The sequence below is a fragment of the Antrostomus carolinensis genome, unplaced genomic scaffold, assembly GCF_000700745.2.
Source record: "Antrostomus carolinensis isolate BGI_N321 unplaced genomic scaffold, ASM70074v2 scaffold6527, whole genome shotgun sequence".
NCBI lineage: Eukaryota > Metazoa > Chordata > Aves > Caprimulgiformes > Caprimulgidae > Antrostomus > Antrostomus carolinensis.
Window position 1 is genome coordinate 1 of NW_010329378.1, and position 17,875 is coordinate 17,875.

The 17,875-nt window shown below is 37.5% G+C and overlaps 1 long non-coding RNA gene across 1 annotated transcript; it reads right to left on the reverse strand.

Moving 5' to 3' along the window:
- Nucleotides 1–3,507: 3,507 nt before the first annotated feature.
- On the reverse strand, nt 3,508–11,672 carry LOC104528512 (uncharacterized). Its single transcript, XR_003766265.1, has 5 exons — nt 11,532–11,672; nt 10,077–10,152; nt 9,484–9,570; nt 3,697–3,800; nt 3,508–3,581 (listed from the first exon to the last, which is right to left on the reverse strand). It is a non-coding gene; the product is annotated as an uncharacterized LOC104528512 (long non-coding RNA).
- Nucleotides 11,673–17,875: the final 6,203 nt, after the last annotated feature.

Here is a 17,875-nt window from a genome sequence, read left to right on the forward strand (position 1 = left end):
CTCAACCAGTGTCCTGAACAAGCCAAAGTTTCACCTCTGGAAGTCCACGGTAGTGGTCTTGCTAATCCCCCCCTCCTTACTTCACCAACAATTGAGAACTTTACCATTTCATGGTCACTAAGCCCAAGATGGCCTCCAACCACCACATCTCCCACCAGTCCTTCTCTGTTGGCAAACAGCAGGTCAAGTGAGGCACCTCCTCTGGTGGATTCTCTTACCAGCTGTGTCAGGAAGTTCTCTTCCACACACTCCAGGAACCATCCAGACTCTTTTCCCTCTGCTGTGTTGTATTTCCAGCAGACATCTGGTAAGTTGAAGTCCCTCAAGAGAACAAGGCTAGTGATTGTGAGACTTTTGCCAGCCGCTTGTAGAATGCTTCATCTGCCTCTACATTCTGTTTGGGTGGTCTACAACAGACTCCCAACAGGATATCTGCCTTGCTGGCCTTCCCCATCATTCTTACCCATAAGCACTCGACCTCATCATCACAAACTTCAAGCTCTATACAGTCAAAACACCCTAACATAGAGAGCCACCCCACCACACCTCCTTCCTTGTCTATTTCTCCTGGAGAGCTTATAGTCATCCATTGCAGCACTCCAATCATGAGAGCCATCCCACCACGTTTCTGTGATTGTGACTATGTCATAGCCACCCTGTTGCACGATGGCTTCCAGCTCCTCCTGCTTATTGCTCACACTGTGTGCATTGGTGTAGATGCACTTGAGCTGGGCTATAGATTTATCACCCCCAACACTGGCATACCAGGCTCATCTCTACTGAGCCTAGTTTTATCCCCACGCAGACTTCAGCATCAACTTGTGTTCCTTCCTGGAGAAACCGTAACCCTTCATCCACCAGAACTGACTTCTTACCTGTTCTGGCAACAAACATTAAGTGTAGGAATCAAAAGGCTGGGCCTCTAAGACAATACCAAGGACTGTCACGATATATAGCTAATTTTTACAAAAGGCATGAGCAAATGTACCCACTTAACAGACTGGTTGTTTGATTTTGTCGTGCATTTTTCTGGCTATCACAGTCATTTACTTAAGAATCAAAATATTAAATCTGATTATTTTGCCTTCAGATTACCCAGTTAATTATAATGGAAGATTAAAATTTCTAGCAGTAAAGAAAGAACAAAAAAAGATTCCTTGATAATGAGTGTCTCATATTCCTTTTCTGCAGACAACCAGTAAATTCCATTTAAGCTCTTTAAATGCAAATCTTCTTTGAGGAATCTGAGGTTCGTCAAATGTAAGTTTTTCCCTTAGGACTTCTTGATCCAGAAGCCACTTACAAATTCCTATTTACATGGTTTGATCTGCTTCTATCATTGTTTTTTCATCCACGTACATGAAATTTCAGTCAGGTAGATGTCAGAAAATTTCCAACTGCTAACAATTACACAAAGGAGCAGTGCCTGTTTTTCCATCAACCATTACCTCGCACATTGCTCTGTGAATGCTAATTACTCTGAAGCTTTTAAGTTGTCTAAAAGTATAACTTCTGCACACATGTCAATGCAGACACGTGTATTCAGCATTACAGCTGGGTGACTGACAGAGAACCAACCATATTCTTCCCACCCATATCAGGAGAGCACTTGGCAGGAAAGTTTAAGTCAGAATACAGCATCTGCAACTGCCTGAAGATAGCTGTTCTAGAAACTAACTGAAAAAACAGTCCTTTATAAAGAGAGGCTACATGATCAAAGAACAGAAATCCATGAAGAATACTTAGCCTTTAAAGGAAAAGCATTTACAAATCTGTATTTGATAAAGCAAACAAAACTGACAACTGAATTTCTGAGGGATGGTTCATTTTGATGAACAGCTGGGAAGAGAGAATGACACATCATATTTTAGAGACCAGGAGATATCAACCCTGAGAAAGTATGGAAATCAATGTTGTTGCTTCAGAAATCTCAGAAGATATTCAGAGCAGCCCAGAAAATTCTTAACAGAAATTTATGCTACCTATTTCAATGTCTATGAAATGAGCACTATTTTTTTACATAAAACTGCCATCAATACATAAGGGGAAAGTGAGCAAATAAGTAAAAATACTTTCTAGGAGTGTATTTTAAAACAAGAAGGTACTCTTTTAATTTTGTAATATAAAAAGATCAAGACCAAACCTATGAAACCCACATATCTAAACGCGTATTTAAGTATCTACCTTACCAACTGATTTCCAGCTACAGCTCCCCTGATATCAGTGGGAACTTACTGCTTCTAAAAATGTTAGACCGTCTGGTAGACAGTTTATAAAAAGAGAAGAACAACAGTATCTTGATAGACTCAGTAACGGTACTTGCATGTGAAAGTTTTAAAACTCTGCTCCACAAGTGGATTTTGTAGCCTCTGCCAGCCCTGAGCTGCCCTAGCTACACTCCTACTGGTACCACAACAGCACATTCAATGCCAAGGGCATTTACAGCACAGCAAGACACTGGTACAGAAACACTAAGAGACTTTTCTCTGACAAAGACGCACTCATACGCACTCAAATGGGAACAGGGATAAACTGGTGGGGAATTCCAAAGTTTTAGTAACAACTCTACTTTGCAGGCCTGGTTCTGCACTCTTCCTTAACTCCTGGTTGTCAATTCAGAAGGCAACAGTTTCTGGTTAGATGCACAAATGAGAGATTGATTCATTTTTGCTGTCAGGGTCAACTTGTAGTCATAGCAACAGGCATAACAGGATGAAGAACAGAACGGTTCATAAGAGGATCAAGAAACAGGACTGTTTATTGGACCAAGAATGGGAAATACTGTCGCTGAGTTGATTTTTGCCTTAAGAAACCTTCTTAAAAATTTTTGAGAAAACAACATAAAAAATGAAAAGTTATGGGACAGCAAAAACAACTGAGTTCAAACCGAAGTGTAAAAGGTCCAAAATATGAAGGCATGAAGTTTTAAAACTTTAAGTATAAATATGAGAAGTTTGCTAATGTGTTTCAAATATTAGTAGTAAATAAAGAGGGACTTCTAACTATATCTGGTCATTCTGGTATAAGTTGCCTTCAGAGTTATTTTCCCCAACAGCTACTCCCCAGGAAAGCTAACTTCAGAACAGATTACCACATAGCAGCAAATCTGGGGGAGACTCAGCATTCTCTCAGTTTTCTTGTAAAGATAAAAAGTTGTTTAACCCATATCTAAAAGAATGGCTTAAGACCCAACCATATCTTTTCAAAAAAACAAAGTTAGAATTTGTATTTTTAGATAGTTTGGTAAAATATGAACACTTTACATGAACTAAATGAGTCATTAAAAAAGACATTTTTCCCCCATTAATAGTCACAGGCATTAAAACAGTTGTATTTTTAGATACTGTGTATGCCGATACATTTCTGAAAGACTGCCTTAAGAAAAATGTATCCATCATATTCAAGACTGCATCAGGAATCCAGCTAATACCAAATTATAAATATAGAGCAGCACAGCTTGCCTTTTTGTATTAGCAACCATGTACGTAAAATACTGTAAACAAATACTTACTGTACCATGGGAAATTGTAAGAAAACCATTTTTAACTGAACACTTCCTCTTCTGCCACACTTTTCTGATTCTGGTTTAAAGAGGAGGGGAAAAAAAAAGTGACTCAGTTTTTAATATATTTAGTATGACATTGCTTCAGCTCTTAAGACCTAATTTTTTTTGCAGCAGAATCCAGCAGGACTTACCCATCACTCTTCTTGTACAGACTACCATTGCGTTCAGTGCCATGTTCCTTGTTTCCCTGAGGCTGATGTAAACTGTAAGCTGTACTCTGACGAAGCTGAGAATCCTGAAATATAGAGAACAGCAATTTGTAATGCATTCTACACCTTCAACTGAAATATCTCCTCTATTAATGAGTTTCAGAGCATTTCCTTCCTGCTCTAATCCTACAGGCCAAACGAAGCACATTTTTCCTCCTCAGTGAGAGACAAGATCCAGTTCTTTTTCCAGAGGGCACAAAAAGCATTTCAGAAGTAGTCATTATCGGCACTTGCCCAAATCCTCTTACTTGCTTTTATTTAGCTTTACTATTGGCCTTATATAAGGTTTTTAACCCAAAAATTAATTGAGCAGCAGGCTTTCCAACTTATGCAAACACTGCAACGTACAAACACCAAAGGCTGAAGAAGTGGTTTTCCTTGTGGAAACTGAGTCAAGTTATTCTCTGAAAAGCAGAAGAGATCTCCTAGAAACATTGTTCAGGAGGCATAGAGGAAAACCAAAAAGTTATTCCATAAGAATAATTTAAACCAAAATATCTTGAACAAAGTAGAATTATGGGAAAGGAAGTGACAAAGATCAACTAAACCCTTCTCACTGCTCTCAGAACCACCCAGATGCAGGACCAACTACTGCACGAGTACAACTTCTTTAAAAATAAGAACCTGGTAATGAGGGATCTGATGTCTCCAGCTGTATTAGCAGCAGCAACATGTTGGCATGGACTTTTCAATGCATACAGTAACAAAGACTAATACTTACAATATTTATTGTTTTCTTTTCTACAATATCTGCACTATGGACTTAATAACACCTCTGTTATATATGGCAGATAATACAAGGTAAAAAAAAACATAAAGAAAGCAGTTCACTTAATTGACTATCTGAACTATTCTAAGCAAAACCTAAGAGCTATTAAGAAATAAACTTACTAATTTGATAAAAAAATCTCTTTTGCTAAAAAGAAGAGATAGTGTGTCTCAGATACACTAGGAGTGCAGCCACAAAATAAATCATTTTGGGTTTTCAGAGTGTGCACAGGATAAAATAAAATATACAGTGATCTAAAAAGTATTAATTAAGAAGATAGTTTGTCTCTAATTACAAGTAGCTGCATACTCTTTATTAGCTTAAGTATAAGACATCTCTGAATATAAGCATGGGAAAAAGACCAACGAAAATGAAGAACACACTTGGACTGCGCTTTTCCCCAGAGAACGCCAGCTCAGATGGAATGCTGCTCCTTCACAAGCTCCAGCAGCACATTCTGCCATCAAAACTACTACTGCAGCCAAGGCTGTTCAAGATCCTCCTCAACAGCAGTGGCAACACGTGACAGGTCCGAAATATGTTGGTAGGGACAGAGCTACACCTACACCCTTGTTCAGTGCACTGAGGACTCCACACCTCCAGGCTGCAGGATTTCAGCCTCATCCTGAACACAGTGCTGGAGCTCAGTGGTCCTGAGAACCATGGGCCAAGCTCATGGCAGGCTGCAGCACCCCTTGGTGCTCCTTTCCAGCAGAAGCAACCTGTGCCCACTTCCCTGTCTCTCAGCTGGTGATCTAGGAAGGCATATGAGGTAGCTACAACATTCATCTGAGGCTTTTACAGGTACTACAAAAGCACCGCTTAAGTGTCCCTGACTGGCAAATCATCCCTTCAGATTTAAGCCAGTCTGTTTATCATTCCTCTCCAGCCTGTTTGCACAGAATTATTTGGTTCTGCACTCTGGCTGCCCAACATAAAATCAGAATAACATTTAAAAAGAATTCTCATCACTGACTGAGAACTGCTGCATGCATACATCTAGTGACTTACAAAGAAAATCTGATCTGACACTGCCTATTGTGTCCTACCCATGCCTTGAGCTCTGCCTCCCATTAGTCAGTAAAGAAACTCCATTCTCAATAAGATTAGAGGCCTTACAGGAAATTAATTTCAGTTCTCCATATCCTCAATTATGCAAAGATTTCAAATGACCTCCAACACCTGCCCAGAGCCCCATTCCCATTACTTAAGATTGTGCTGCTACTTTTTGTGGACTATTTTCTGCTGCATTTCATCTGCCTCCCTTCAGCTGTTGTTTACACTCAGCTGCTGTGTTTGGCCAAACTGTCAGGCCAATAATACAAGCTTCCTGCCTTATTTCAACCAGAGAGGAAGCTGCTGTAGCTGACATGTATTTCCACACATTCATTATTATGAACAGTACCTTTAAAAAATTTAATACTATTTCACAAAAGGGAGGTAAGGACAAGACAAGGAGACTTTCAATTTTAAATCCCTGTTTCAGGCTGTGCCCAAATCAATAGTGTCCAATGTGATTGCCAGATGATGGTTTTCCACAGCTCTCTGACAAGCGAGTTCATGATTTTGATCTAGCTCCCAGCAGATGGGATGCCATACCACAAATCACCATCACAATTAACATCCTTCCGGGCAATTTCAGCATGCCTTTTCCATATGCAGGCTCCCCAAAGGATCCTCCCTTATTTCTGGTTTGCATATTGCACATAACAGGAGTACACATCACAGATAACAGGGTGACACCCAACGGCCTCATCAGAGGAGCTGGAACAATGTACATTAGCTATGGGAGGAAACGGATCACTGCAGGGTATAGGACATACCTAGCACAGCGTATTGTCGTTTTAAATATCTCTTGAGCACAACAAGATCAGAACAGACTGAAGTACACAAGTCTAAGAAACTGAACTTTGTCCACTTTATCAGCTTTGAAATGCAGATAGGCATACAAAAAAAAAAGGTGAGTCATTTCACTGCAGCATATTTATAATGAATCGCTTCACTGACCACGAAGAGCTTTGAAATGATTTCTTCCAAAGTCTTATAAAGAATGGCTGACTTCTAAATCAAACTGAATAGCATAGCTAAAAATGAAAGAAATGTGAAAACAGTCTGTGACTACTGATAAGAGAGATTCTAAAAACCTATTTATCAGCTCCACTATTTGAACACAACAGAACTTTCCATACCGTGTGCTCTAACTTACACACGGTAGATTCTGGCTAGCCATTCCACAGCTCCCATGGAGCAGGATTTTAGACTGTTCGGATCACTCCTGTGGGTAAAGCTGCCAAAAAGCCCTTACAGCTCTCCAACAGCCTAAACTTTTCTTGTATTTGCAGGACCATTGCCAAGAGGACATTTCAAAGATCCATCCCTTATCTATTGCAGCCCCATAGAGCCTCCAACAGATGTATCTGCCAGAACCCCCTGCAGGCAGCCTCTCCTATAGCACAGCTACAGTAATTTATGTCAAGAAACACACAACGTATCCTACTTTGCAGTAGCCTAAATGGATCACAGGTTCTATCAAACCTAGGAGAAGCAGAAGCAATTCTAAACACTACAGTAAGGCTACCTTCAGAGAGGACACGGGAAGAGAGAAATGAAGGCAATATGACTCTAAGGTTGACCACGAAACTTGCAGGAACTCTATAGTTTGAAAAATAAAAGTTTAAAAATTAAAAATTACAGAGGTGTACACACCATGATGTTTCAAAAAGATGTTTCAATACAAAGCAGGTTTGAGGAAGTTCTGTGCAGGAGGAAACTATGTACACAAGTATACAGGCACAACAAAAAAGGTTCACTATGAGTATTTGTGTCTTTTTTTATATATTTAAGCACAACAGAAACAATATTTGTCAATGTTCTATTACTTCATACGTGAAGTAAATTTTAATTAAAAATACACGTATGTGCAAACTCTTGCAAGAGTATAAAAATCAAGCAACTGGATTTAATTTCCAAAAGAGAGTGAAAAGGAAATCAGCAATTTGTCATACAGTAATTTTCTTTCCCAAGAAAAATATAACTTCTCTTTTTTTTTTTTTTTTTTTTTTAATATAACAAGCAGAAGAGGAGAAAAATAGAACCAGTCTTTTCATACCAACAGAAAAAAGCTCAGAGGAAAAATCCAGTTTCTTGAAATGTGAATGGAAATCATGCCAACTATTTTCATTAAAACATAGTAACACTTACTCTCCTAGACTTCGGTCACAAAATGTAAATGCATTTCAGGAAGGAAAAAGAAATCAGTTATAGTAAAGGAAATTACAGTGCAACAAGAATAATATTACTGAGTTGTACAGTAAATTATACTGGGATTGTCTGGCATCCCACTGATTAACTGATGTTTTCAAAAAACTTTAAAAATAATTATAGTACTTCTCATGCTCTGCAGGTAAACATCTATATCTAAATTTGCCAAATTAATAAAGAATGAAAATAGCATAAAGCACTTTTTACACTTGTATTTTTAAATGCAACAAAAACAGTTCAAGTAACAAACTTATGTGTATTATTACATTTTTTCAGTCTGTGAAAAGATGTGTGCTCACCACATCTTCCATATACATTCAATATCAGTATCACTGATAAACAGGTAAACAGAGAGAAGCAACATTCCCAGAAACTATGAAACCAAATTGTTTCTATTACCTCACTTGAACAAAGACCCAAATAAAATATGGAGCCTGCTAACACACCCTGAACAGCAAAGACTTCCTATTGAGAGACCTATTTGAGACCCTACTGAGAAAGGGCAAACAATGGTGAATCCAAGGTAGTCACCTTTTCCACTAGGACCACTAATCTTTCCTTCCACAAAACTCAAATTTTGAAGTTTTTAGCAAATGCACCCCTCAGTGAGTCGTAAATGCCAGGCAGAACCTAAGAAAGTGCCTGCAAACTGTATGGGACTTTGTATACAATGGTCAAACTTCACATGGTAACAAACAGCACCTTAAAGTGAAGAGTGTTGGAATGCCTATCAGCAAGTCACAGGAAAACAGAATGGTCTGGGTTGGAAGGGACCTTTAAAGATCATCTAGTCCAACCCCTAGGCCATGGGCAGGGAGATCTTTCACCAGATTAGGTTGCTCAACAATCATCATCTGGCCACTGGTGAGAGTTAGGAGTGACCAGAACCTTTACAGGAAGACGAAAGCAAGACCGGAAAAGATCAAGGAAGTCTGAGCTCTACAGACTAAACTATTTCATTATTATCCCTCTCAGAAAGAGAATCTGAAAAGGGGGGAGGGGGTTCATTCATCATTTACTCATGGCTCAGCAGCCACAAAAAGGAAGCTGGCTGGCATTTATTTATACGAAAAGGAAGCACTAGCAATCTGAAACAAAAGTAGACCAAATATTTAGGATTAGATTATACAAAAGATGCTTGCTTCCAGATCAGAGTTTGCCAAATAAAACTACTCCAGAACTATTGAAATCTAACAGCACTCATAACCAAAACACAAAAAATACTTATTTGTTAGATTGCCGAACTGACCTAGCTCTTGCATGTTTGAAAACTGGCATCTTGCAACAGAGTAGCAAACTTAATTGTCATTTTTGCAGATGATGACAAGAGGTATTCTGGGATTTGAAGTTCAGTTTTACATAATCTTTATACAGTTTGGAATACTATTATGAGATAAGATTGTACTACAGGGATCTCCTTGATGCTGCCAAAGTTCTTCCATTCTCAGTTTGAGCAACATAGACACCGTTGTCCGTTAGTTCACAGACGGTGCATCATCTTAAGTATTTTGCAGTATTGGTACAATAAGAAATTATTTTGCAGTAAGTCTTACATATTTTTAGGGGGAATTCATTTTAAAAAAACCCTGCCTTTGTCAAAAACATTCAACATCAGCATCAAATTACATTATAAGTAATTAAAATGGGTATTCCAAAGTTAAACCACCTTATATGCTTACCTCTTTCTGATCAACCTGGAGTGCTGACTTTAAAATATCTCTAAGCTGTGTTAATTGTCTTCTTTCCTCATCTTGTGCTTGTTTAATCTTGAATGAAGAAAAACACAGGTTAAGAATAACATTATTGTTTCTTTTCAACCCAAATCTTCCAAACTTGCTACTTAATTAGTTCATTTTTCTGAGAAATGTTCAGCAAGAATGAAAACACAAAGAGAAAAGATAGTGTGATCAGTTTATTTTTCTTTATATCTTTGGAAAACTTGATAATGGCTAGAATGTTGCTGGGTTAAGACTCTGATATTTGCCTCACACTTTTCTTGCTTCCTTGTGTTCAGTTTGAAACTATATGCTATTTTACACTTAGTCAGTAAACATTTTAGAGCAAAGGCTGTTTTCCTAACATTTTACACAGCAGCATCCTGAACTGAAAATAAGGCTTCTGGATACGATACTAAAACAAAATTTTACTCAAAAAATACTAAAGATCTTAAAATGTTGACTATTAAAACAGTAAGCCAACCTGAACCAAAAAAATCACAGTTCTACTGTAAAAAAATAAGTTTACAACACAAATGTGAAAGGTTGCTACTCACTGTATAAAGATCTGTTGAGAGTGTCTCAATTGAAGGCTTGAGACTTTCAACTGCTTTTAACCCATCCTGAAAGAAACTTAAAAAGAAAAAGAAAACTGTTATTAAACTTTGCTCTGTATTTTTTGTTTAAAAAGTTGCCAAAGGAAGACGTGCATATTATTATGCCATGTCATAAACTTCAAAACATTGAACATTTTTTTCCTGCATCTTTGACTAATCCACCTCTATTTCCATCACAGCTTATTCTAACATGTAAAACCCCCAATTAGATTCAGAACTGCCACAATCCACTCCCACGTAAATTTTCCTCATTCTCACCTCAAATACAGGTTCTCATCCCACTTTTTGAAGGCCCAGAACAAGTAAGACTCATTTGTAGAACAGCAAAAGCTCTAGTGGATATAAAAGCATTGTGACTTCTTGGAGCCCCATAATTTCGCACCTGATGCAATCTTCCTACTAAAGGAAAACCCCTTTGTTTCCCATGCATTAATTATGGCCTATACGCAAACTGAATATGCTACATCTTACTGTATCATATGGATTTCTGTATTGGGGCAGTAACGTTATCAATGCCAAGTATTTCAGCTCTTAAAAATAAAAAGTAGGATTTAAAAAAAAAATATAAAGAAACTACAACCACATGCGTATTTGATTAAAAACTGCTGCACCATTTGCAACTGAAAATATTTTCACTCTGGGAAGCAGACAGAAGATGACAACACAATACAGCATTTGTGTTGTCAAAATTTTATTAAATGGACGGAGCAGATGAATGACATAGTACAAGTGAAACTGATTTTAAAATCACACACCTATATAGGGAAAAAACCTACATAGATGCAGACTGGACTTTGAAGATGAAAACGTACTGATTTGAAGAGGTTAACAGCGGCTCTTTTAAGTTTATAGCTATGACTTCATTGCTATATTATTAATCTGTAAGACTGCTATAAAAAAAGTACATCATTCTAATAAGAGCTTTGTGTTTTATCACTGAGTCCTCCAATTAATTAGAAAAAAGAGTGATTCTTTCAATATAGTTTTATCCCACTGCTGATTCAATCTTTTTCTTGAGCATAGAATTAATTTAGATCATTGCTAGATACACTCAAAAAAGCCCATCAAAACTAATGGACCAGTAACTAATAGACCAAACTAACAGCTCTGTTTCAAGAGGAGTTTATGAAATATGCCAAATCATTGTGCAGCACTCCTTTGGAGCAGACAATTATACTCTATGGAAGCAGCTCAACGTTGTTACGTGTTTCAGAATACAGTAACAAAACCAATGACTAATCTATGGCAAAAGCAATTTGTCAAAAGACATCAGCGAGAACAGTTGACTCTTAGATTTATTTTGAAAAATCTAGAAAAGTGTTATGATGGTGTCAAAAATTTAAAACAAAACATTGTTCCAGTTATTGCATAGGTATAAAGAAAACTAAAACATACTTGCACTGAGCATGAAAATACTTGATCAAGTTCTGAAGCAAGTCCACTCCTTTTTTAATCTTGATTTCATTGACTTTCAGGAGGTACTGTTAAAATAATAATTCACAAAAGAAATTAATTATCATTGCTACAGTATTTTTTAACACTTTATGCTCAGTTACATTTCAACAAGCTTTAACAGTTGCAGATTTAGAAGACCTAGAAGAGAATACATCAAACAGTGGCTCCAAGGGTTAATCACATAAAAGCAGTTGTTACCATCACTGATTTTTTATACTCTGTGGGGATACTTCACTATGATTAATTCAAATTGTTAAAACTTCCTTCATGGCTCCTAGTGGAAGCCAGTGTTAAAGGAAGTATAAAAGAATTTGTGCAGTAAATTTAGGAGCCCATTCTTAAACCTATCAGCCCATCTAGGTGTCTGTCTCACTAGTTGTTAAATTCATTGCTAAACAAATGTCATTAAGGAAGAAAGCAGTTTACTCAAAAAAGTGAGGTATTATTTTAACCATTTTTTAAATTTGCCTTCTGATTTTGTTTCCTCTATCAAGTGTCTATACATGGTAATTACAGCAAATTACAGTTTAGTAAGATCGTTTCCTCTATCAAGTGTCTATAAATGGTAATTACAGCAAATTACAGTTTAGTAAGTGATTAAAAAAAATCTACTGTCAAGCTAAAAAAAAAAAAAAAAGTGTAATTAGTGTCCCTTTGTATTAGGCACAATGAAAATCCATGTTAAGTGGCAGCTCCTCCCCTGAATGCCATAGCACAAAAGATACCAGCCATGCAACCAGAAGTTTGATTGATCAAATATTTACAGGAGTCCTGAACTGTCCATTAAATGATGACAATTTCTAACCTCTGCTCAGACAGTGACCTCCAAGCAAAGAAGCAAATGTCTTCTTAGCAATGCTCTAATGTATCTGGTTTTCCCCTACCCTAAATGTTTTAAACCCACTAAAATAACGCAGTATCCAAGTGCCAGCTTTCAATGTTGCAGCTTTTTATGCTGGTTCAGGCAAACAGAGATTAGCCTAAATGTAGACATGTACACTGGATAGTATTTATTTAGAAGAATCACCTCTCTAGCTCCTGTGAATTTAAAATGGAGATCCAGGCATCTGGTTTCCAGTTTACTTTCACAATTTAGAGAGAAGTAGTTTGTACTTATGATACAACTTCAATATGAACACTTCTGATTTACTAACAAAACTGAACCAAAGTCCCCTTTTATGACTATTCAGAGGTAACTGAGTACAAACTTATATTCCCCAAAATCAGAAGAAATGCAGGATACACTTCAGCTATTCCATATTTAAGGTAACTTGATCCAGTTTCAGAGACTTCATCGTGCATTTCATTATCACTACAACTGACTAAAGTGAACTTCTCCTTTACTGTGACACAGGAAGAGAGAAGCATCTGTTCCTGGTTATTTCTTAGGAAGGATACAGATGGGCAATTAGCTGGCAACATCCATATGTTTATTGGGTACTCAAATCCCTTCATCAGTTTTGAATACTTTAGTCTGACTCCATATAGAAATTTGAAGCATTTCTATTAAGTATCAGTGCATGCAGTTACTAAAGTTGGTATTCAGGACAACTGCTGGTAAGCTATGTTGGCATATGAGTCAAATTATCTCTAATAATCAGAGTGAAAACAGAAGAAACACCCATGGTATATTTTTGAGTTAATGCATAGAAAGAATGAACACAGCAATTTGAATTTCCAACCATGGAACCTGACAAATCGAACCAAAAATATTCACATCAGATTTAACATACTGCAAAATCACAAAGATTTCAAAGTAGAAACATTCTGAAACATCTTGAAAGACAACTGGATTCCATCCTTAGCACTTTTTTTTTCAGCACCAGCCCAACACTGTGCTAGACTGGAGTCCTTCCTCATAATAACGCAACAGCTGTCAGTGTAGAGAACAATTCAGAGAATGATCTAGGGCTAAAAATAACTTATAGTGAAGTAGTAGTGTAACAGCTTATTTATTATCATTTTTTAGTGTTTAATGGAGCTTTGCATCATTTATTTAATCTATAATTTACTTGTTAGGTGAAATTAGAAAAGATCTAAATTCCCAAAGTTAGCACATCAGGATAAAAAAAAATTGCTTTAACAAACGGAGTCCACTAATAACTTGGCATTTCCCTTTAAAATCACAGTTGCCATTAAACAATTGTGTTTTTCAAAATTTTCCTGAAAATGTTAGCAGAACAATATGCATTTCATGTTGAATCTTACCTCACACATCTGTAACTGGAAGAACCTTCTTTCTTTCTCCATCTCTTCTGCAATTTCAGCTCCACTTATTTCTGTACGGATCATGCCATGCAGCTTAGCATGCTCTTTTTTCTCCTTCTCTATTTTTGTACTATGAGGCAAAGAATCAGTCAATGAAGTGAGAAATTCACAGCCTCTCAGGAAATCTGATTATTCACAAAGTCTACTGACAGATGCAGAGCCAAACTCTTGTAGCTTTGCATATGACTTACTTCCAGATGACATTTCATTTGAAATTTGACAATGACTAAAGATCACCAATGACATACAGTAGCTGAAATCTAATTCAATCATCTGTTACAATAATGTCCTTGACAGATACTCCAAAAGAAGATACTAAATGAGAGGAAGACACTAAGTTCTTGTGGTGAAGAAAAAAAAAAAAAATTAATATAAATTGAAAACGTAGGGGAATGTTTAATCCCAACTGACTAAACACTGGGTAACAGAGTTCAATTATGTCATCAGATTTATTGAGTCTTGCCTGTCATCAAGTCATCTTCTATATATACAGGGTTTCCTAAGCCAAAGTCACAGTTGCCATCTCTACTTGCTACTGAGCCAGTTGGCACTGGGAATGCCAGCCGGCCGGCTGTGTTGCAGACTTCAAAGTCTGCTAGACCAGCTGTCCTAATTCCATTAAAGTTTCCACGAGCGTTTTCTGAGCGCTCTGAATAAAACAGCTTCTCCTTCAGAATATAAATGAATAACCAATCCCTGCCATACAGTACAACTCCCCTAAACACATTTGTGCATTTGTTACAGCTGTTCTCCATATTATTCCTAAAGGCAGTACCATAATTATAGTACCAGTCAGACAAGCCTGATATGAAAAAATATATTAATAAAAGAAAATACATGAGGGTGTTTACTTTTTGAAGAAAGACTTTTAGTTTGCCACTGGTACCATTTAGAAGATGAAAATTCTGGGAAGAGCTTCCTGAGGAAATGCTATACTGCTTTTGAACAAGAGGAAGCATTACACAGGAATACAGGAAGCAGATGAGAGGAACAAATAACATACACACTATCAAACCTCCTCTTGGGCAGTCAAGTGTCTCTCAGCTCCCTCCCTGAAAAGATGACATGTCTCAAGTGCACTCTTAACCTGATGTGAACATTACCCTAACAGCTTATGGGAAAATGTCCTAGATGCTCTAAGGACTTCCAGTCAACAATATTTTCTGTACTTATACTTCTCAAGAATGAAGAACTGCCTCCTCTTACACCTCAAGCAGCAAAAAAACCCTAGAATTAATCCCATTAATCCCATCCTGTAGCATTCCTACAGGGAAACATTCTGAACAGCAATTCAAAAAGCCTCACTGTGTTCTTGGTACTGGCAGGCATGGCAGAGCCAGCCCTGTGCAGTATTCCAGCAGCCAGCACATCCAGCCAGCACCACGCTCCTCCTCAGCCCATCGCATCCTGCCAGAAGCAGACATTTGGAGGAAAGCTCCTCTTCTTTGAAATAAATGTTCTGAAAACCTTTACTTGCCTGAACAGAAACTCGATTCCAGAACATTCTGTTTTCATCAAAAATAAGTCTGTACTCTTACCCACTTACTGTCAATTATATCATTTTATAGCCGCAGAATAGAGAATCCAAACACAACAACTAACCAGACATCAACTGTGAACAAGGAAGATAAGCCATTACAAAAAGATTCACAGAAAATGACAAATAGGCAGCTTCTTTCTAGCACACACTCTATGTTTACATTATATCATACTTGATAGTTCTAAAAAAGTCAAACCTCAGAGCAAAGATCCAGGATGGTTTAAGTCCTCTCAATTTCCACATTAATTGTAACTATTCATGAGGCCAGAGAATTCACTGAAATGTGAGTCGGGTCTATTTTATTTTGTTTTCATTGTCTGCAGAGAACAAGACTTGAACATAGGATGAAATAACTACTTCTAAAATTTTAAGTTTATTAACATGTCATAAGGTGTCTCTAAATGCTAGTTAAACCAAAAGACAACTTACACTGCCAGAGTCAAACATCATGCACCTGTCCTGGTTTTGGCTGGGATAGAGTTAATTTTCCTCTTAGTAGCTAGAATAGCACTGTGGTTTGGATTTAGTATGGGATTTGGTATGAGAAGAGTATTGATAATACACTGATGTTTTTAGTTGCTAAGAAATCAAGGACTTCCTAACTTCCTATGCTTTGCTAGTGTGCAGGTGCAGAAGAAGGTGGGGGGGAACATAGTATGATTAATGGATCCAAACTGGCATTTGGATATGCCAATGGGATATTCCATATCATACAACGTCATGTTCAGTATATAAATGAGGGTTGGCCAGAATCCTCTCTCTTCCGGAGCTGCGGTTTTGGGATTTTCTCTCCTCCAGGATTGCTAGCCAGGAATAAGCTGGGCACTGGTTGGCAGGTGGTGAGCAACTGCACTGTGCATCACTCATTTGTATATTCTATTATTACAATTATTATAATTATTATTTTAATTAACTTATTAAATTGTTTTTATCTTAATCTACGAGTCTCCTTACCTTTACCCCCCCAATTCTCTCCCCTATTCCCCAGAGCAGGGGAGATTGAGCAAGCAGCTGTGTGGTGTTTGGCTGCTTGCCAGGTTAAACCATGACAGCACAATATTACAGCATACATTCTTTTAAGAAATTGAATTCCTTTTAAAGAAAGAGCTAGACTTTGGTGAAAGAGTCTTTTCTACTCTTTAAAGGATAAATCATACTCCACAGGCAAAAAGTAGTTAAACCAAGACTAAGACATACCAAAATCTACCAAGTAACTGAGAGAAATAAGGCATCTTTGAAGTCATTTGCTGGAGCTTCAGGCTCCATGGTTTCAAAAACTTCAGAGATACTTTACAAAAACACCAAACTATCTCTCGGTGACAAGTACTAGAGATACATGATGGTGCATTTTACATTTGCATTTCCTTATTATTTATGCTTTTAGTCTCTAACTACATTTTCAGCTTTGTAATACAAAATTTAACTTGTTTTGTTACAGTAATATCCTACCTCCCACCTGACTGATACTACAGGGCACTTTTGTTTCTAGGGAAACAAAGAAACCACGTAAAGCAGTGCTGCATGCAGATCTTCTGGGTGCTAAAGGTTGGTTGTGTTTCCTATCCAAATGCAAGGGTCAACTCAGCTTCAAGTGTCACTGTACTGTGACATGAACCAAATCCTCTGGCAAAGAGAGTTCTACAATGTACCACTGTGGTATTTCCAAATATTGCAGGGTATTCAGGTTTTCCAGGCAGATCAATTAAGAAAAATTAGTAAGAAAATTGGGAAAACTCTAGAAAAATCCTCTGGAAGCAATAAGAACGAAGCAAATGTTTTGTAAAGCTGCTGTTCTTGAAGCTCATGCAGCACATATCACATATATAGACTTTGCTAACTATGATCAAAATCTGAGCACATTTCAGTCCATTCACAATGCAGCTGCACATGACTAACATACATTGAGCTCTGATTTCTGTAACAGACAAGAAAAGCTGAAATACAGCATGAAAAATTACAACAGAAAAGTCAATCAGATACAAAAGAAAGTCTTGCCCATTCAGTTTCCACTATATGACTATTTTTACAGCTCCATTTTGAAAAGCAACGGTTTTCCAATATAAAATTTAATTTGTGCTCCAAAGAAATCCCTTTTGACATACAGATCATGGTATAAATAAACACCAAAGTAGGCATTTTTATTTTTTAAGACTTTAAAAAGGACATGATCTGTTTTATGGTTTAACATGTCAAAGACTGGTATTTATTTTCAGCCAGTGAACAAGCGTAAACAACTAGAACACCCTGTGTTCATGCAGCAGCAGTGACCTGGTTGCTTGGGCAGCAACTGTGTCTTCCTTTCTCTCCTTCCCCACACAGCAGTAAGCCAGGCTGAGTCCGGGTACGTACATGAGAAGGTGCAGAGGCTGGGAACAGCACCTGGAAGGCACAGACTTGAATGGGGAGCACTCTGGAAAATGGAGTGCTTCCAAGGGCTATTTTGTTAGACAAAATCATAGAATCATAGAATGGTTTG